The sequence below is a fragment of the Malaclemys terrapin genome, chromosome 3 (genome assembly GCF_027887155.1).
Source record: "Malaclemys terrapin pileata isolate rMalTer1 chromosome 3, rMalTer1.hap1, whole genome shotgun sequence".
NCBI lineage: Eukaryota > Metazoa > Chordata > Testudines > Emydidae > Malaclemys > Malaclemys terrapin.
Window position 1 is genome coordinate 136,255,416 of NC_071507.1, and position 20,104 is coordinate 136,275,519.

A 20,104-nucleotide genomic window follows, 5' to 3' on the forward strand; every position below is an offset into this window, starting at 1 on the left:
ACATAGAAAAAACAGTCCCTGCCCTAAAGAGTTTGTAGTCTAAACTGGAGAAGTAATTTACAAGTAAAGGTGAGACACAGGAGGGAGGGGGCCACGGGGTGACAGATACAACAATAAGAGATTGTGGATGTTCAGTCTAGACGTACACGTGTTTTGGTGGTTTTGTGATTTTTAGGGCTTGAATTTATACCGTAACAAAGAAAGGGAAAGCATAGAATGGTGAACATTTTTGATTCACTTCTTGTGAGCATTGTGGAAGACATTTTTGTGATAGTATTATAAGCGTTTTGAGTGCAGCAAAACCTGGTTCTTATGCTGTCAACAGCATCAAAAAAGAAGTTATACTGAGTGTAAGTGAGTGGTTCTGCAGAAGAGGTAATAAAGCCTGGAGCTCTATTTCTTTTCCTGATTAATCTGCATAGAAGTGGTGCATGGGGAGGGGAAGCGAAGGGGTGCAATGCAGATTATCTTCTCCCAATCCAAATTCACTCCCTGGCCTCTGCCAACTCACCCCTCCTTCCACTCCCTTCTCGACACAGTCCCCACCCTGAAGCAACTCTTCAGGGGATCCCATGGTTGAAAGGATGGTGCCATAGAAGTGGCTGACCCCCTTCTTTCATGCAAGATGTTCTGCTTGCTGAGATGGGGAGGCACAATCTGGAGCATTATTCACTGAGCATTGTTAAAAGTGAATTTCTGACTTTTGTAAATCTAAATGCTGCATATGCTGCATTTACTTAATTCTTTAAAATCAGTTCTGGGATATTAAAAAGGCAAAGGGGGAAAGTTTGCTGATCAATATATCTAACTTGTCAAATAAAAGCATCTTTGAATGGGGGATCTTGGGACTACACATTCAAACGATTGCAGCACAGTGCAGAGGAAGCACACACTTCCTTCAGGCACTGATGCAATCATCATACCATTCTTGCTGGGCTCTCTCTCATGGCATTTTTAAGGCAGGTAAGGGGATTTAAGAGGTTAAGAAGGGGAGAGATGACTAGCTGAGGCAGGTATGTTCCTGAGGCTGAAATCAGTTTACCCTGTAAAAGGTCAGGAAAATAATATATTGTGAACAATCTTTATCATGTATTTCATTAGGCTTTCACAAAACATGATTAAACTTAGCTATGTATTATTCAATGGACAGGACTACATACTGGCTAAGCTTCAAGTTTTAAAAATCAGGGTGGGGGGTTAAGGTAGAAAAAAAAGCTGGACATTTAAAAACAAGCACAAAAACAGCATTCTTTTTCACTTGCTTAAACCAAAAAATGGAACAACAGATTTCATTTAAAATTTCCAAGGAAAAGGCTGAGGCCAAACAAGAGACAACTTAGCCCAAAGAAATATTTTGAAATTATTCATGCCTGAAAAGCAACATTCAGAATGAAATGCCCTTCTCAGTATTCACTACTAATCTGCTCATGCAATACTATAAAACCACCTAAGGCTCATGGAAGCTCCTGTACTTCCGTTTTTTGGTTAGTCCAAGAAAAGATATGACATACAGAATGTAAAATGGATTTATCCTTTACTAAAACCAAGGAGAGACCCTATAACATGCAATCAATCTACTACAAACAGAACACAGAAGAGAAATGAATCTTGAGTGCCTAGAACACATCATGCACAGGACTACTTTAAATTTGGTGCTGGACTGAAGAAGTGGGATGTAGCCCACAAAAGCTTATGCTCAAATAAATGTGTTAGTCTCTAAGGTGCCACAAGTACTCCTGTTCTTTTTGCGGATACTGACTAACACGGCTGCTACTCTGAAACCAAGTTTCCAATTAATTCTCATTTTGTTTGCCTCAAATAAGCAGGAAATTAATATTAAAAAAAGTAAGTGTGAATCTTTCTGTGTATGCAGAGGAGTACTCTCCCTGTATCCCTGGCAATTGTATAACAAAACTGGTTGACAAGGCCCAATTGTGTTTTCAATAAATTTTCGCAGAAGTTATCAGCACCTTGGAGAGAGACTGAGAAAATGAGCAAAGCAGAGAGAGAGAAAGAGGAAAAAAACAGCACAGGAGGATGGGGAGGATGGAAGAAGACAGGGACAGGCAAAAGACTGGAGAGAGTAGGAAAAACCAGAAGGAATGGGAGAGAGAGAGAGAGAATGAAAATATATCAGAGAATAGGGAAGAAGAAAACTTTTAAGACTGTTACTGTCTTTGTTTTTATTGTTCCTTCCCTTTGCTTATAGTGAGGCTTGATTGGGGACCTCAGATGTGGGAGAATAATTTTATTCTTTTCAAGACAGCTTTATAAAAAAAACCCCAAAAAAACATTTATTATTATTTTTACAATACAATAGGTATGCAGGACACTACTAAAATAATGGGTGCAGGGACCGCTCTTTAATCTAAGTGGCATTTGAGAGAAATACAGGAGAAAAGACTTAAGCTTAGCACCTCTCAGCTGATCCCAAACCTAATTCTTCCAGGACCTGACCCTGCCTTTGATTGAAATTGAAGACATTTATGTGATAAGGCCCTCATTTACCAGCACTAAGTAATTTAATTCTAACCAGTTAGCTGTCTGCATATTGTACTGATGCCTATGTATTTGGAGTGTATAAGAACAGGGTAATATCCAAATAAGCCCGTTTACTGAATATATACAACACACAAAGCTTAGCTATTTACAGTGTGACTCTGGTTGGGTCCTGCTGGCTTCTGAACATAAAAGACAGAAAGCACCACTAGAGGGCTCACAGACTATTTAAAGGGATACTACCCTATTCTTGTACACTACAGTATTTAACTTGCATTAAGAAATAGCACCAGAAACAGATCAAACTGTCTAACTTGGAATGCATCTCATTATACCACATGGAATCAAAAAAAATAGTACACACAAATTATTTTTTCTTTAAAAACAAACATTGTATGATATTCACTCATCAAAATATCAGAAGATGAATTAATTTGTGAAACAAATCAATTTGAAAGGAAGACAAATTAGAGGGATTTTAAGGTGTCCTTGAAGGTCCCCTATTGCCTATTTCCTTCCCCTGTTTAGGTCCTGTTCCATGCTAACCCTTCTCCCAACAAAACAATGCTGAATGTAGTTGATTCTGGAAGGCATCGGTGCTGCACCAAGTGTCAGTTACACGAATTCACTCAAGAGCTATGCAAAAGGCCCCTATCAGTCCCAAGTACTCGGAGCATAATGCTACCAGAACTCCATTGTAGCCAAAGAAAAGTTAATTTTAAAGATGAATGGAAAATCAGTTACAAAATACAATTCCTTTCATTGACTGGCACAATATATGCTGAACTTTCCCAATATCCCGACTAAAGAGAGTATTCATTTGTTTAATTTTTAATTCCTAGGTACTGCATGTCCATCCTCATTCTAATCTCCTTAGAGCTTCTACTCTGATGTGACATGCCAGCAAGCACTATACTGGTGGAATCACATCAGCTGCAAGAGTTCTTTGGAGTAGGGTGCTGCTGATGGCTTTAAGCAAGTGCTGGGCTGTTTTAAAAACACTCTATATTTTCTGCATTTTTTATTTTACAATAGGATATAAGGTATTAAATGTGAATGGCAAAGAAAAAAGTTATGCACTTTAGTTCTTCTTTGTGTTGTGTAAAACATCCTAAGCAATGAAAACAGCATTCTTTTAACGTTATTTTTGGTGGATAAATAATCTAATTTTAACAAGGGGCTAATTTTAAGTGTCTGCACAAAAATTAAGTGTGTAGGTTAATGTCTCTCCTATTGGATCTTAATGACATGCACTCCATTTTTTTTCATTTAGATCACTGCATTCCTTAACAAATCAATAAACAATTCAGATCCCTAGGGAATAAACTATTAAACCAAAATCTAGTTGGCTACCAGAGAGGGAAACTTGAGTTTTCAATCTGATAGCAGAAATGGATGCCTTCCAACAATTAATGCACAAATCTACTCCAAAATCATATTGGTGATAAGACTTCACAAACTGCTAGGGTGATATTCATTCATTCATGACAGTATGTGTTCTCCCATTCTCATTTATTTTATACCAGCTGTTTATTTTAGCTGATACAAATGAAACCTATCCTACACTGCCATCTCAATAGCCCATCAGCTTGAGTAATAATTACATGTTGTTTTATCAAGTACCAGATGATTATTATTAATTATTCATAGCACATCCCAGAATGTGCCACACAGACTAGTAAAAAAAAAGGACACAGCGCCTCTTGCCCTGAAGAAATTACAATCTAAATGGAGATATGACAAAATGAGGGAATACAAAACAGGGGTAGGAAATAGGGCTATGAATTTTGTAATGAATACAAAATTGGGCTAGCTCAGAGGTATAGCACATATGGTTTTGTTTTAGGATTAATTTGAATAATGGGGATGGGCGAACTTTACATTGAGAAGGGGATAAGGTACAGAGTAGAGAGGAGATGGTGAGAGCTGGAAGAGGACTGGGAACTTGACTCAAAGAGAAAACTAGGGCAACAAACAGGTGGCATAGCAAACACTGAAATGACAAATTCTGCTTGAAGAAATATGTCTTCTGTGAAGAATGGAAGGCGATAAAGGCAGGTCTGCTGGGGAATGTGTGTCCATGAAGGGATGGGGGTAGTGGGTAACAAGTTTGTCCTGGTTGGAGACAGTGGCCTATATTCATTCAGGGTGCCAAGGCTTCTGTTCCGCAGCAGCACCAGCTGAAAGAGGCTGACATGAATGCTGGAGTCCAAAATGGGAAGACCAAAATATCCTACTGATGGAGGAGGACTGGGTTTGGAGATACAGGGACCCTGATGGCTTCCAAGAGAGTGGTTGGGTAAGTTTCTGGTGCTGGGTCCCCCAAGCTGGATGATACTGGTGTCTGTGGGAAACTCAGAGATGGGTTGGCAGAATCAGTGAATAAAGTTTTATAAAGTTAAGCAAAACTCAAAGCCTCAGCTTAGAATCATGTCATCAACACACTAGAAGGAAGATGAAAAAAGAAAGGAAGATCAGAGAATTCCAGTCCAGGAAGAGAAAAATTACTGATTAATCTTTTTCAGAATGATAAATATTTGAGACAAGCCTCACCTCCCACAATAATTGGTGATTATTCTAACCCTTTTCCGGACTGGTTTAGAATAAAGTTAAACACAAATAATCACATATCCTTTTGTTTAATTCATTCATTCTCAGACATTTCATCTAACAGATGAACCTGAGGGTGCCCTGATAACATGGGTAGTTTCTGAGTCATACAAAGCTCAAGCCAACTGATTCCAGTCACAGGAAAAAGACAAGACTAAAGGGAGGAAGAAATTTGATATATATTATATAGTTTTAAAAGAAAATCAAGCACAGGATTAAATCCTGAGGCATTCACTTGTAGGAAAAAAAGAGATGGTAGATTGTGCACCCCATTTTTCTCCATGAGAATCTAATTAATTCATTACGTATAGAGCTCCACCAAAATGTGCACCACGGGTTTTTTAAATGCATGCTACAGATGTGAAAGGAGACAGGCAACAACAACAAAATAACACAGTAGGGAGTTTGGAGAGGTGTGAGATTCTTCCGTTGAGCATCTATAAAATTTTCTACAGCACTTCACTTTTAGGATTTTGCACTTCTGACATAAATAAGTTAGACAAATAAAAAGCGAGATAACAGCAGCTTTCTTCAGAACAGAGGTAAAATTAGGTCTCAAATGTGTGACATTGTACTTCATGAGACACTGGTGAGAGGTAGGACTGGAAGGCATTGCCATTTATCTGTTTGGGATCTGGATTTTTGCTTTGTAAAGCGGGGCATCAAATCCATCTGTTCCACTGTGTTCAAGCTCTCTGGGTTAAATCTTTGCCCCATTGAAGTCAGTGGGAGTTTTACCAGTGACTTAAAAGGAAACTGGGATTTTACCCTTTGTTCCTGTGTAGGCTGCAGGTTTTATTTTGTGACCAATCCTGCTCTGGCAGGAATGGAACTAGACAAACTATTCTCCCCCACACACACTTTCTGATGAAGTCCGATCTATTATGTTGTAATCCGTATAGGTTTTTATAGTGCTCTGATCACCACAGTATATGGAGTTCCTTCTAGTAGCATTAAACAACATGATTAACATCTGGCATGTGTGGTTCATTCTTTGTCTTATCCTTTCCCCAAACAGAGAATGGAGTATGTTGTGTAGTGTTTTGTTTCAATAGGTTTCTTCTTTTGTTTTTAATATATACATATTCCAATGTGTTTATTTTAGAGAAGTCAGGTAGAAAAAGTGATCCTTGCACATGGAGCAGAAGGAGGCAAGTTTTGTGATGGTCCTTAGTTCCTGTAGGAGCTCAGGACTGGCCATTGAAAAAGTCCCATCTCCTCCACAAACAATCTTTACCCTTAAGACAGAAAGTTCTATTCTGCCTGAGGAGCAAAGTTGTTGACCATGAACCCCATCCCTGAACTTTAGGAGATTTTTAGATATCCTGGACTCAGACCATTAAGCATTTTGAAGATAAGGAGATCTTGAACTTGACTCAATCTTGCATCAGTCTTCACTAAAAAAGTTGAGTGAGCAGATATTTAACAGAATTAATACTAACAACAAGGGAGAAGGAACACAAACCAAAACAGAGAAATAATAGATGAGAGAATATTTAGGTAAGTTAGATATATTAAAGTTGGCAGGGCCTGATGAAATTCACCCTAAGGTCCGTAAGAAACTAGCTGAAGCATTTATCTCTGAAAATTCATTGAGGATAGGAGAGGTCCGAGAGGACTAGAGAATGGCAAATATAGGACCTATTTTTTTAAAAAGGGAACAGAAGGACCCAGGGAATTACAGATCAGTCAGCCCACATGGCAGTCTCATAAGCAAATTAGGGAAATGTAGTCTAGATGAAATTACTATAATGTGGTTGGTCAGCAGGTTGAAAGACCATACTCAAAGAGTAGTTCTCAATGATACACTGTCAATTTGGGAGGGCGTATCTAGTGGGATCCTGCAGGGGTCAGTCCTGGTCCAATGTTATTTAATATTTTCATTAATGATTTGGATAATGCAGTGAAGAGTATGCTTACAAAATCTGTGGATGACACCAAGCTGGGAAGAGTTGCAATCATTTTGGAGGACAGGATTAGAATTCAAAATGACCTTGACAAATTGAAGAAATGGTCTGATATCAACAAGATGAAATTCAATAAATACAAATGCAAAGTACTTCACTTACAAAGGAAAAATCATAAGAACATAAGAATGGCCATACTGGGTCAGCCCAAAGGTCCATCCAGCCCAGTATCCTGTCTACCGACAGTGGCCAATGCCAGGTGCCCCAGAGGGAGTGATCAAGTGATCTCTCTCCTGCCATCCATCACCATCCTCTGACAAACAGAGACTAGGGACACTATTCCTTACCCATCATGGCTAATAGCCATTAATGGCCTTAACCTCCATGTATTTATCCAGTTATCTTTTAAACCTTGTTATAGTCCTAGCATTCACAACCTCCCCAGGCAAGGAGTTCTACAAGTTTACTGTGCGCTGGGTGAAGAAGAACTTCCTTTTATTTGTTTTAAACCTGCTGCCCATTAATTTCATTTGGTGGCCCCTAGTTTTTATATTATGGGAACAAGTAAATAACTTTTCCTTATTCACTTTCTCCACGCTACTCATGATTTTATATACCTCTATCATATCCCTCCTTAGTCTCCTCTTTTCCAAGCTGAAAAGTCCTAGCCTCTTTAATCTCTCCTCATATGGGACCCGTTCCAACCCCCTAATCATTTTAGTTGCCCTTCTCTGAATCTTTTCTAATGCCAGTATATCTTTTTTGAGATGACAAGACCACATCTGTATGCAGTATTCAAGATGTGGGCGTACCATGTATTTATATAAGGACAATAAGATATTCTCTGTCTTATTCTCTGTCCCCTTTTTAATGATTCCTAACATCCTGTTTGCTTTTTGGACTGCCGCTGCACACTGCATGGACATTTTCAGCGAACTATCCACGATAACTGCAAGATCTTTTTCCTGATTAGTTGTAGCTAAATTAGCCCCCATCATATTGTATGTATAGTTGGGGTTATTTTTCCCAGTGTGCATTACTTTACATTTATCCACATTAAATTTCATTTGCCATTTTGTTGCCCAATCACTTAGTTTTGTGAGATCTTTTTGAAGTTCTTCACAGTCTGCTTTGGTCTTAACTATCTTGAGCACTTTAGTATCATCTGCAAACTTTGCCACCTCACTTTTTACCTCTTTCTCCAGATCATTTATGAATAAGTTGAATAGGATCGGTCCTAGGACTGACCCTTGGGAACACCACTAGTTACCCCTCTCCATTCTCAAAATTTACTATTTATTTCTACCCTTTGTTCCCTGTCTTTTAACCAGTTCTCAATCCATGAAAGGATCTTCCCTCTTATCCCATGACAGCTTAATTTACGTAAGAGCCTTTGGTGAGGGACCTTGTCAAAGGCTTTCTGGAAATCTAAGTACACTATGTCCACTGGATCCCCCTTGTCCAAATGTTTGCTGACTCCTTCAAAGAATTCTAATAGATTAATAAGACATGATTTCCCTTTACAGAAACCATGTTGACTTTTGCCCAACAATTTATGTTCTTCTATGTGTCTGACAATTTTATTCTTTACGATTGTTTCAACTAACTTGCCCGGTACTGATGTTAGATTTACTGGTCTGTAATTGCTGGGATCACCTCTCGAGCCCTTTTTAAATACTGGCACTATATTAGCTATCTTCCAGTCATTGGGTACAGAAGCCGATTTAAAGAACAGGTTGCAAACCATAGTTAGTAGTTTCGCAATTTCACATTTGAGTTCTTTCAGAACTCTTGAGTGAATGCCATCTGGTCCCGGTGACTTGTTACTGTTAAGTTTATCAATTAATTCATAGAATCATAGAATATCAGGGTTGGAAGGGACCTCAGGAGGTCATCTAGTCCAACCCCCTGCTCAAAGCAGGACCAATTTCCAACTAAATCATCCCAGCCAGGGCTTTGTCAAGCCTGACCTTAAAAACTAATTCCAAAACCTCCTCTAGTGACGCCTCAGTCTGTGACAATTCCTCAGATTTGTCACCTAAAAAGCCAGCTACGAAACAGGGAATCAAATGCACAACTACGAAATAGGGAATAACTGGCTTGATGGCAATGTGGAAGAAAAGGATCTGGGGGTTATAGTAGACCACAAATTGAATATGAGTCAACAATGTGAAAGGCTAATAGCATTCTGAGCTGGATTAACAGGTGTATTCTATGCAAGACCTGGGAGGTAACTGTCCTACTCTACTCAGCACTGGTGAGGCCTCAGCTGGAGGACGGTGTCCAATTCTGGGCGCCATACTTTAGGAAAGGTGTGGACAAATGAGAGAGAGTCCAAAGGACAGCAACAAAAATAATAAAATGTTTAGGAAACCTGACCTATGAAGAAATGTTATAAAAACTGGGCATGTTTAGTGTTGAGAGAAGAAGACTGAGAAGGGATCTGACAACAGTCTTCAAATATGTTAAGAGTTATTACAAAGAGGATGGTGATCAATTGTTCTCCATGTCTACTATGGGTAGGGCTTAATTTTCAGCAAGGGAAATTCAGATTTGATAGTGGGAAAAACTTCCTGGCTATAAGAGTATTTAAGGTCCTGAATAATCTTTCAACGAAGGTTCCGGAAACCCCATCATTAGAGATTTTTAAGAACAGTTGGACAAACACCTGTCAGTGAGGTCTAGGTTTACTTGGTCCTGCCTTAGTGCAAGAAGCTGGACTTGATGACCTCGCAAGGTCCCTTCCAGCCCCACATGACTATGATTTTAATGAATATTCTGTTGGAAGCCAGCATAGTAACTGGAGAACAGATGTGCTCATGGTAGTCCATGTTGCTGAGGAGACCTGCTGCACCATTCTGTACTAGCTGGAGTTTCCCAAGCACTGAAGGCTTATCTGAAGCACTGAAGGAATATCATTGCTGTAGCCAGACAGGAGGTGACAAAAAAGCATGTATAACTGAGGTCAGATCATCATCTACCAGTATGGGAAGGAGTCTCCTACCGAACTGGAGATGGTAGAAAATGTTACTCAGGGGTGCAGCTGTGGGGAGTCTAGGAGCACTTCTAAATTATGAACTGAACTGATCAATTGTGAGTGTGTGTACTTTCAAGCAAAGAAGACTGTGAACTCTTTCAAGAGCTTTCAGTCTCACCAATATATCTTCCCACTTGCTCAGCTTCAGCTTCAACCAGCTGTTTCTCATCCATAAGCTAATGCTGTCCAAGCACTGGACCATCTAGCAGTGTGATCATGTGGTATGACTAAATTCAGATAAGACTGATTGGTTAGGGGAAACAGCCAGATAATATGGTGAGGATGACATTCCACCCCCTTGTTCTGGATGAATGTCTACCATTTGTTAATTGAGTTTTCAGTCTAGAGGTACAGTTAAACCCCCAACAGCTACTAAAGTATCATATAGAAGCAGTGACCAGGAAAACTGTTTTTATCTGTGCCTGAGGCGATGACTCCATTTCTTTCTGCCATAGACCTTGATACCACTATTCATGTCTTTGTCACCTTAAGGCTGATTACTGCAATGCTCTCTACATGGGCTACACCTTAAAACCATCCAGACACCGAAGATGGTGAGGAATGTGGCAGCTCACTTAGTAAGCAGTGCATCTATTCCATTCTATTTTATATAGGTTCTTCTACTGCACTTGTCATCTTAGTATCTAAGCACCTTCCAGTAGTTAAGCAACATGACTGCACATCTGTCATGTGTTGTTTGTTCACTCATCCTCTTGTCTGGGGGAGAAGTGTGTGAGATGGAGTGTTTTGTTTTGGAATTGTATATATATTCACACATACACACACACATGTTGATATATGTTTATGTTAGAGAAGGTAAGGTCAAACAAGTGGACCTTCATTTAGAAAGGAAGCTAGTGAGTTTTGTGTTGGTCCTTAGTTCCTGGGGGATTTCATTCCACTGTCTTGGGCAAGTCTCCAAGAAAGTTCTGTCTCCTGCACAGATGAGCTTTACCCTTTATGTGGAGAGTTCCATTGTGCCAGAGGACTGAAGTTGTCAACCACGATCTTCATCCTGGAGCTTTAGGTGATCTTTTAGATACCGTGGGACCAGGCCACTAAGCAAGTGCCTTGAAGATAAGGACCAATACATGGAACTTGATTTCATCTGTACTGGCCATCTGTTAGCTGGAATATAAGGCGTTTTGACGTATAAAACCCTAAATAGTTTAGGACCAGTCTACTTGAAAGACTTTCTTTCTCCCCATGCCATATTGCTGCAATTGTAGTCTGCAAAGGCACCCGAGTTAGAGTCCCCTTAACATAAGAGAGAGGCGACTACATTCTTTGTGAGGAACTTAGCTGTACAGCACAGCTTGGTCACAGATCAGCTGAGATTCCAGAACACACTGCAATGTCTATCTTTTTGCCCAGATGCCTGAAGAAGGCAGGGCTAAATGTATGAATCTGTAAAAAGCAACAGAGGGTCCTGTGTCACCTTTAAGACTAACAGAAGTATTGGAGCATAAGCTTTCGTGGGTGAATGCACACTTCGTCAGACGCAAGTCAGCATTTTGCTGAAGTTTCTTGAAGCAGGAAGTCTGAAAGAAACATAAGCAACTTTTTTTCTAAATATGATGTTTTGCTCAGTTTTGGGAATAATGCTAGCTTCTCTACTATTGGTGGATTAAAGTAATGTCCCATTGGATTCAGCTGTTTAGGATGTAAAAAGGTGGACTGTTGAGTTTATAGTAGGCTGCTAACCATTGTGTAATAGAAAAGTGTAAAAGCAGTATTGATCTCAGGGGTTTTTTAAATCATAGTTGTAGTCTATAAATGTTAGAATTTTGTTATAAAATAATCTGCTTTATGATATATTTATAATTTTTCAGTATGTCACTACTGTTATTTTTTACATTTACTAAAAGGTGGCACTTCAGAGAGCACAGGTAATGCCTTCCCCTGCGGGAGGGTGGGTAACGTAACTTTCTCTGCAACCACTCCATGATCTGAAAATAAAGTGAGGGAGAATTCCTTTTCTAGCCTCCATGCATCTGCCTGCTGTCAAGACTGGTTATGTGAGCTGTGTGCTAGGCTCAGGATTTGGGCACTAGTATAATACAAAATAAGGAGTTTGAAGAGATTTTCAAAAACCCACAGAAAAGCTTTATGCTTGAAATGGTATATGGATCAGTGCTCCTTTGCTCCTTAATATACATGTCCCCTCTTATCTGTCTTCACTTTCGCAATGCAAATAGCTTCTAGTGCTTTTTCCCACTCCTTTATTACAACTAACAATGGCTGTTATAAACCAATAAAGTCAGTAGCAGGCAAAAACCTATTTTTACAGATGCCAGGACAAAAGTGTTAATTACCTTAAAAGAGTAACAATTATTTTTCTCCTGCTCTCCATTTAGCTTTTCATGGATATTAATTATAGTTTGTCAAAACTGTATCTTGGAAATACCTACTCTTCTGAAAGAGTTTTAAAATGAATCCTTTGTCTCCTATATCCTATAACAGGGTAGTAAAGTGCCTTCTCTTTTCTCCCTTATATAATTTAAAAACATAGAATCAATGAGATGTATTTAGGAAGATTTAGCATCCTTTTTCATATCTTCTTATACTGTGAGATGTAATTTTATGTGGATATATCTCTCTAAGAATGCAATTTTTGTGATCTGACTAAGGATTCGTAAATGATTCATATACATGGCTAAGGGAGTTGACCCTGATCCCATTTAAGTCAATGGCAAACCCATTTACTAGAGTGCAAGAAGATTAGGTCCTTTGGTGTAGTTATTGTAACTATGGGCCATATGGCTTCCATGGCTTGCATGCTGAAACATGCTTACTATAGCTTGTTACAAAACCTGCCATACTAAGACCTCCTACTTTGCATGCTGCCATACAACTTACAGCACAAAAAGAGATGTGAAAAATAGTTGCAGCTTCCAAGCAGGTGTGATCTGGAGAAACGTGGGCAGAAACAGGGTGAAGTCAAAATTACTGTGTGTCCTGTCCGGATAATCAATCTAAGTTACTACACAAAACTGACAGTAAACTATTGCTACTTGAGCGGTAATAATTTACTATCCGCAAAAATCCTTCTCTTCAATGTGGCAAAATACAACTGTTTCCATCGATGTGTATAAGGTAAACTGCAAATTGTGAGGGCATCTGGGCTTCATATCAGACTGTAAGAGATGTAGAAAAATGTCCACATTCCTTGGCCCCTGAGCCATGTTTGCAGTGGAACCGTATACTACATTTCCCAACATAAAAATAAACAGATGGATTCTATCTCTTTAACAGGTGTTTGTCTTTGTTCACAGTCTGTTACTACTACAATGGGTTGGCAGGATATGGATCAATGTAGAAAGCTCAGTTGGGGGGGGGGTCTTAGCACTTTCTCCTCCTTTTCACTATAAAACAGATCATATGGCTCTAAGTCTGTTTGGTATGATATTAGATTCAGGGGTTGACAAACTGTGGTACATGTACAATTAGTAGAGGGTGAGCTTGATGGTCCAACAGTTAACTTCACAACCATTTTTTAAGACATTGGGACATGAATCAAGGAAGTTTGAGAACCACTGATGTAGATCAAAGCTGTCCAAACTGAGATGTGAAGCCCTTCCCACTGGTCCATAGAGAACCAGGCAGCCAGCTGATGTTGTTGGTTCTGCCCTCGTGTGTGCAGGTTCAGTACACAATGATGTACATTGATGAGGCCACTCCATCAAATGTTTTGCCTTTTCCTCTCCAACCAAGAAATATTACCAGAGGGAGATGAAGAAGCCATAAGGAGCCGGACCTGCAGCCATCACACCAGGAGCTGGACCAGCCACCAGTGGACCACAACTACACTGAGATCTACACCCCCCACAACTGCATTAGGATTTACTCCCACAACCACCACCACCACCACGGAACCCACTGATGCTAGACCAGGACCAGTTATCACCATTGACAGCAGTCAGGGATAGAAGAAGGCGTACAGGTGGATTGTGATTTGATCTGGTGGAACTGACGGAACGTGAGAGTGGAAGAAAACCTGATTGGAAGGTAGGGGTCAGGAAAAAGAGCACCAAAGGGCAGGGAACCTGATTTGGAGGGAGGTGAGGAGAAGAGAAGCAGCAGTGGTGGGTGTGGAGGAGGGTAGAATTTTAAGAGGAGAAAGGGGTAGATGCATGAGGGAGAAGAAGGAAGGAAATAGGAGGCCAGAGCAGGAAACTGTAGGCAGGATGAGACCAGGGGCATGTCTGAAAGGGCAAGAGCTAGAACAGAATAGAGTTTTGAGGGGGTGTTTGTGGAGCAGATCATGGTCAGAGGAGTACTCATTTTGATTTCCTCAGGATGAAAGAAACTGATTTGCAAAGAATGGATTATGGGGTGGACTGACTGTGATAGTGGGACAGTATGTAGAATTGAGTTAGTGGGAGGAAATTGATTGTGACTTCGGGAGGTTGATTAGGTATGTTGGAGTAATGAGAAACTGAAAGTATATGGGTAGTTTCAGTTTGATTTGTCCATGGGAGTGAAGGAAATTATGTGGATGATTGAGAATTATCAGAAGAATTGACTTTGAATGGGATGATGAGGAGAGTTGCTTTTGGTTATGTGGGCAGCCAGTCCAAGCCCAGTGAGTCTCGGTCTAGTGTTGATAGAGAAGGCAACCCCCACTAAAAAATAAGCTGGACCCCGCAGTGTAATTCATCTATATACTATTGTACCTTGTCACACGAGTTTTGCCCCCCCCCCTTTTTTTTTAACGTTTTGGGGAAGAAAGGTGGTCATCTATTTGGTAACAGTTTTTTGGGGAGGTCTGGGGGATCATTTTAACTTTATAAATCTTTACTAAAAGGAGTTTAAAAATGTCACATTCCCCAGTGATTTCAGCCCTAGGAAATAGAGAAAAAGCAAACATGGAGCTTTTAAACATCAGTATTATGCATGCATGCACTACACACGTAACTAGTTCACCTAAATTTATGTATCCAATTACAAGCACAGTGAATGTGTGCTTGCATGCCTAGCTAGCCTCACTCATAGACCCACCTACCCCTTTTTTTGCTCCCAGTTACACAGACAATTGCCAGTAGTAGGCAGGCAATACAGATGGGTCTCTTTGAAAATTTCGCTTATAGAACTTAGAAGAAGGAACAATAGAGAAACATGCAATGGGTTACGAAGCAATAGCCTTTTCATTTCAGACCTGTACAATATACTATGTTGGTCGGGGAGAATGCATTTCCTGTGCTGCATCATATGCCCTCAGTTGACCCATGGATCTGTCAAAGTCTATGAGACCCCCACCACAGGGATGAAATTCTGGCCCCACTGAAATCTATGGGAACTTTCTCATGGACTTCAGTGGGGTGTGGATGTCACCTCAGGTTTCCAATAGTAAAACAATGGTGCTACATTCTACTCCAGCAGACACCTGTCAAAATGGATAAATAAAATTCTTGTTTTACCTTTTATTAACAGTAGGTTTTTAGTAACATTGACATATATACAGGAGGTGAGACTAAATGTTCTAATGGTTCCTCTGGAACCATTTATGAACCTTTAACATATAATCAGTGTTATTTAAATATTGAGAAAGACATGGGCATTCTCCATTGAAGATTATTTATGGAAGATGAGCAAATTTTACTTATTTTATATAATATGAGATTGTTTCTCTTTTCCAGTAAAATCTAGAAGATCGCTGAAAACTAGACAACAGGCAGAAATGAAGAGTAGCATCTTTGCTACAGGAAATAAGCTATCTAACTGGGTTTTCACATTCTTTAGATTGCAAAGTTAATCAGGTGGTTGTTCAATTGGAGAGCTCCTTTTCACAACAAGGGGATATACAACAGGGTTTCCATCTGTTCAGAGAGGAGCAGAGCAGTTTTAATTTGGGTCAAAGCTGCTGTATTTAGCTTGAACATGAGAACAAGTGGAAATGCATTGCCACTACAGCAAAACATACTATTTTCTACTACACAGTAGAATAAACAACACTGTGCCCCCTCCCAGAGCCAGCCTCCCATAGCCCCTCTTACACCCCAAACTCCCTCCTGCACCCCAAGCCCTTACCCCAGCCCTGACTCCCTCTCAGAGCCAGCACCCTGTACCTCCTCCGGCACCCCAATGCCCTGTCCCAGCCCTGACCCTCCTCCAAGAGCCATCACCCCATACCCCCTCTGGTACCCCAACACTATGCCCCAGCCCAGAGCCCCCTCCTGCACCCAAACTCCCTCCTAGAGCCTGCACCCCCTCCTGCACCCCAATGCCCTGCCACAGCCCTGATGCCCCTCCCAGAGCCAGCACCCCGCATCCCCTCCTGTACTCCAACACTCTGCCCCAGCCCACAGCCCCCTCCTGCACCTAAACTTCCTCCTAGAGCCTGCAACCCTCCCCGTCTCCTGCACGCCAACCCCCTGTCCCAGGCTCAGCCCAGAGCCCCCTCCCACACTGCGAACCCCTCCACTACAACCCAGAGCCTGCACCCCCTCCTGAATGCCAACCCCCTACCTCAGCCTGGTGAAAGTGAGTGAGGGTGGGGGAGAGTGAGCAACAGAGAGAGAGGAGGATGGAGTGAGTGGGTGGGGCTTTGGGGAAGGGGTGGGGTAGATCCTAGGTTGCCCTTAAATTTAAAAAGTGATCTTGGGCGTAAAAAGGTTGGAGACCACAGTACTAGGGAGATTGGAAGGCTGAGGTTGGAATGGTAACATGCCCTCAGCTATAACATGTTCCCCCCGTCACATGTCCCCTCTCATGGGGTGACTGGCCCTTTTAAAAAGGAATGGATCCAGCTCACCTTAGATTCATTACCAGCCTCTCACTGGGGCTTGATAGAAGGTAACTGGTCTCTATAAAGAGAGACAGAGGAGGAACAGGAAGTGGTGGCATACAGCTGCAAAAAAGCAAGATGAAGTCATAGTTCAGGGCAACTGCATGTGTTTTCCCCCTCCGTGGTCCAGCAAGGGCACCCACATGTAGGCTTCTAGGTCTCCAGCAGTTACTTCTTACTTCTCTTGGATATAACAAGTATGGAATATAATATGTGTGTACATAGCATACCAACCTCCTTAAGTCAACACAAAAATGTGTAAAATCATCATTAGCGAGAATACAAAAAAAAATCAAATGTTTCTGTACAATAGGTAGCTTAACTACCTCTGCTTTCCCCACGTTTTTCAATTTATTTTAAGATCTTCTATCATAGGAAGGGATTCTGCCATATAATATATTCTCCCCTATTCACAAAAGAAATAAAATTGATAGTACCTTTTTCTAAGTAACAAATGAAATCAATGTGTCAAGATATTAAACTTTCCACACTTCATTTATTTTTTCCAATACTTTGTGTGTATTTGCGTGTATACCATTTTACACATACAGATAGTAAGCTGATGTCACTTGTTCTTAATATATAAAATATTTATAAATTCATCAATTAGTACTTCAAACATTTATATTTTGTTAGAAGCAATTATTATGCATTTAACTTTAAATCGTTTAAATAGATTCTGCTGCATTAGTTCTCCAAAGGAATTTGCAAAGTGTTCAATTACTTCCCTAAATGTTGGCTCTCTTCCAAACCAAGAGACTGTTTCCCACTCTTTTGACTCTTGTTCATACTCTCTGCAACCACTTGTTTCAATGATCATGAAAAGAGTTTTTCTTTCATGGCTGCTTCTACAGTGAGCACTCCTTTCTTGTTAAAAAAAAATCAAGTTTTTCCTAACAAAAATTAAACTAACATCTTCATTATACTGCACATTTTGTTGAGTGAAGAACCTTCAAACAAAGAAAGATTGTCCCAGGGACCTGTTCACAGGAGCTACTGCTTTCTTGGGACTGGAAAAAAAGTTTTAGCTACTGACAAGCAGGAGCAGTGTAACAGAACAAAATGGAATGCAACTAAATGTGCCTCAGATTTCCAAAACTGAAAGTCAGAGCGATCAGTTACAGTCTCCAGCACTGACCCTTTATGGGAAAGGAAATAATAAAGCGGAATATCAAATAAGAAAAGGAGACAGGTCAATCTAGTCATGTGGCATTTCCTCTTCTTAACCTTCACTAGTAAAGATTATTAAAAACTGATGTACAGAGATAAAAACCAGGGACTAAAAATACTATAACTTAGAAAGGCCATTTAATATGCACTGGCTTGGTTCCTTCTGATAGGAGTCCTAGCAAGACTAAAACCTTTACAAAAAATTTATTGTGTGTGTGTATATATGTGTGTGTGTGTGTGTGTGTGTGTGTGTGTACACACACACACACACACACACCTCTTAACAATTACACACACACCTCTTAACAATTACACACACACCTCTTAACGATTTACACTATTCAGACTCTAAACATAACTTGAACCTCAAATGTAATGTGGCTGTTTATTTAAGAGTAATGTGAACAATTTCCTATCTGATGTATTTGGCTTGAAAAACAACAAAAAGGAATTATTTTTATTATGTATTATTTGTTTAACCTTGACAATGTGGTCAGTCTGCTCAAGGCATCTACAGAGACACTGGTGGTTGCAAGAGGTTTGAAGAACAAAGTCTGATGGAGTCAAACATAATCCCTTTTATTAGATTCCCCCCTTCATTCCTTTAGTCAATCCAGGATTCTGCAGGCATTCATATCCAGAACACAAGAACCTCCTTTGTTGGTGACTTCCCTATTCACCAAGTAGCTTTGACTACAGGTTTTCCTAAATCTAAGCACAGTCAGGTTCTATATGAGATATTTCAGAGAAACAGTTGGCTCTCCATAATTAAGACTGATACCAATACATTAATCACCATCCTATTTTAATTCTACTTGCTTTAACTTTAATTTAGTTTTTGTTATCTGTCTCACAAAGAGGATTCCTTTCCCAGAAAGTTTGAAGGTAAAGGAGTAAGGCATTTGTCAAATCTGAAATGTAACTTTTAGAATGTAATACCTCAAAGAATGGTTTGACCTAGAAACCAAAGGTTTGGTAAATTTCCTTAGCACGGACTGATGTTTTTGGCTACATTCATATAGTCACTGGATTAATTCTGGAGTTACCTGATACAGTTTCTTCAGACATCAAACACATAAGACTTACTAGCTCAGCTGCAACAGAGAAAATCAGTCCATATAACCTGTGGAATTTAAGCTTCACAACACCAGAGAGACATTGAAACTAACAACTTCACTGATCCTGCAAAGCTTATAAACTCCATAGGAGCCCTGGTCCTGGCAGATCTCCCCAGTCCCAGCCATGGTGGCTCTTTCTGTGCATGTAAGGGTTTATATGCTCTGCAGATCCAGAGAGACATCCATGATGAAGAACATGTGGAATATTCAAAGTCAGTGTGAGGAGACTGTGCTGGGACACCGCCCTAACCCTTCTCACCACTCACTCATTTACTTGTAGAAGAACCATGCTATTTGTAAGATAAAAGGCATGAAACTTTTCTCAGATGTGTATATGTTTAGGGTATATCGAGGAAGGGAGTATGTGGCCTACATATTCAGAGTAAAGAAAAAGTTGATCTCTGGCCTTTTTGTAGAGTGTAGACTCTCTCCATGTATATTTGTAACTTCTCCATATTTAGTATCATCTGAGATTTTATGAGAGAGATTAACATGTTCTTTACTCCCTCATCCTGATTATTAAAAATCTGATTCTTTTCTGAATTGTAACTCAGTAAAATCACACTGAATTACTCATAGGTCTGTTACTTTTGTATATTAAAATTCGTACCTGATCTCTTTGACTGTCAAAAAAGAGTTTTTACTGCTTTTTGCGGAGTCACAGCAGCTAATTCTGAGTGAGCTGAATTCCTTTTTCTTACTGTACATCAGAAGAATTGCTTACTATGTTAAACCCCAGATGTATGAAAAGCAACAGGTGCATAAAAGTGTTACTGAAGGCATCATTTCAAAATGTTGGGGTTGCACAAGTGTACATAAGGCCTAATTCGGAATACAAAATCTTAATTACTAGCAATAATGCATAAGAAGGAAAGAACCCAGATGTCATACGGATCTCATGGGGAGCTTGCACTGGCAGTTAGATAAACATTTGGGCATATTTGATCCCGACATCATTAAGAGGAAGTGAAAACAG

General features: G+C 40.0%; 1 long non-coding RNA gene across 2 annotated transcripts in view; it reads left to right on the forward strand.

The window, feature by feature from the left end:
* Positions 1 to 16,566, forward strand: part of LOC128833464 (uncharacterized) — a 104,915-nt gene extending 88,349 nt beyond the window's left edge. For both annotated transcript variants that reach the window (XR_008444242.1, XR_008444243.1), the window contains exons 5-7: positions 4,647 to 4,798; positions 13,768 to 14,061; positions 15,693 to 16,566. This is a non-coding gene — a long non-coding RNA (uncharacterized LOC128833464). The remainder of the gene's footprint in view (positions 1 to 4,646; positions 4,799 to 13,767; positions 14,062 to 15,692) is intronic.
* Positions 16,567 to 20,104: the final 3,538 nt, after the last annotated feature.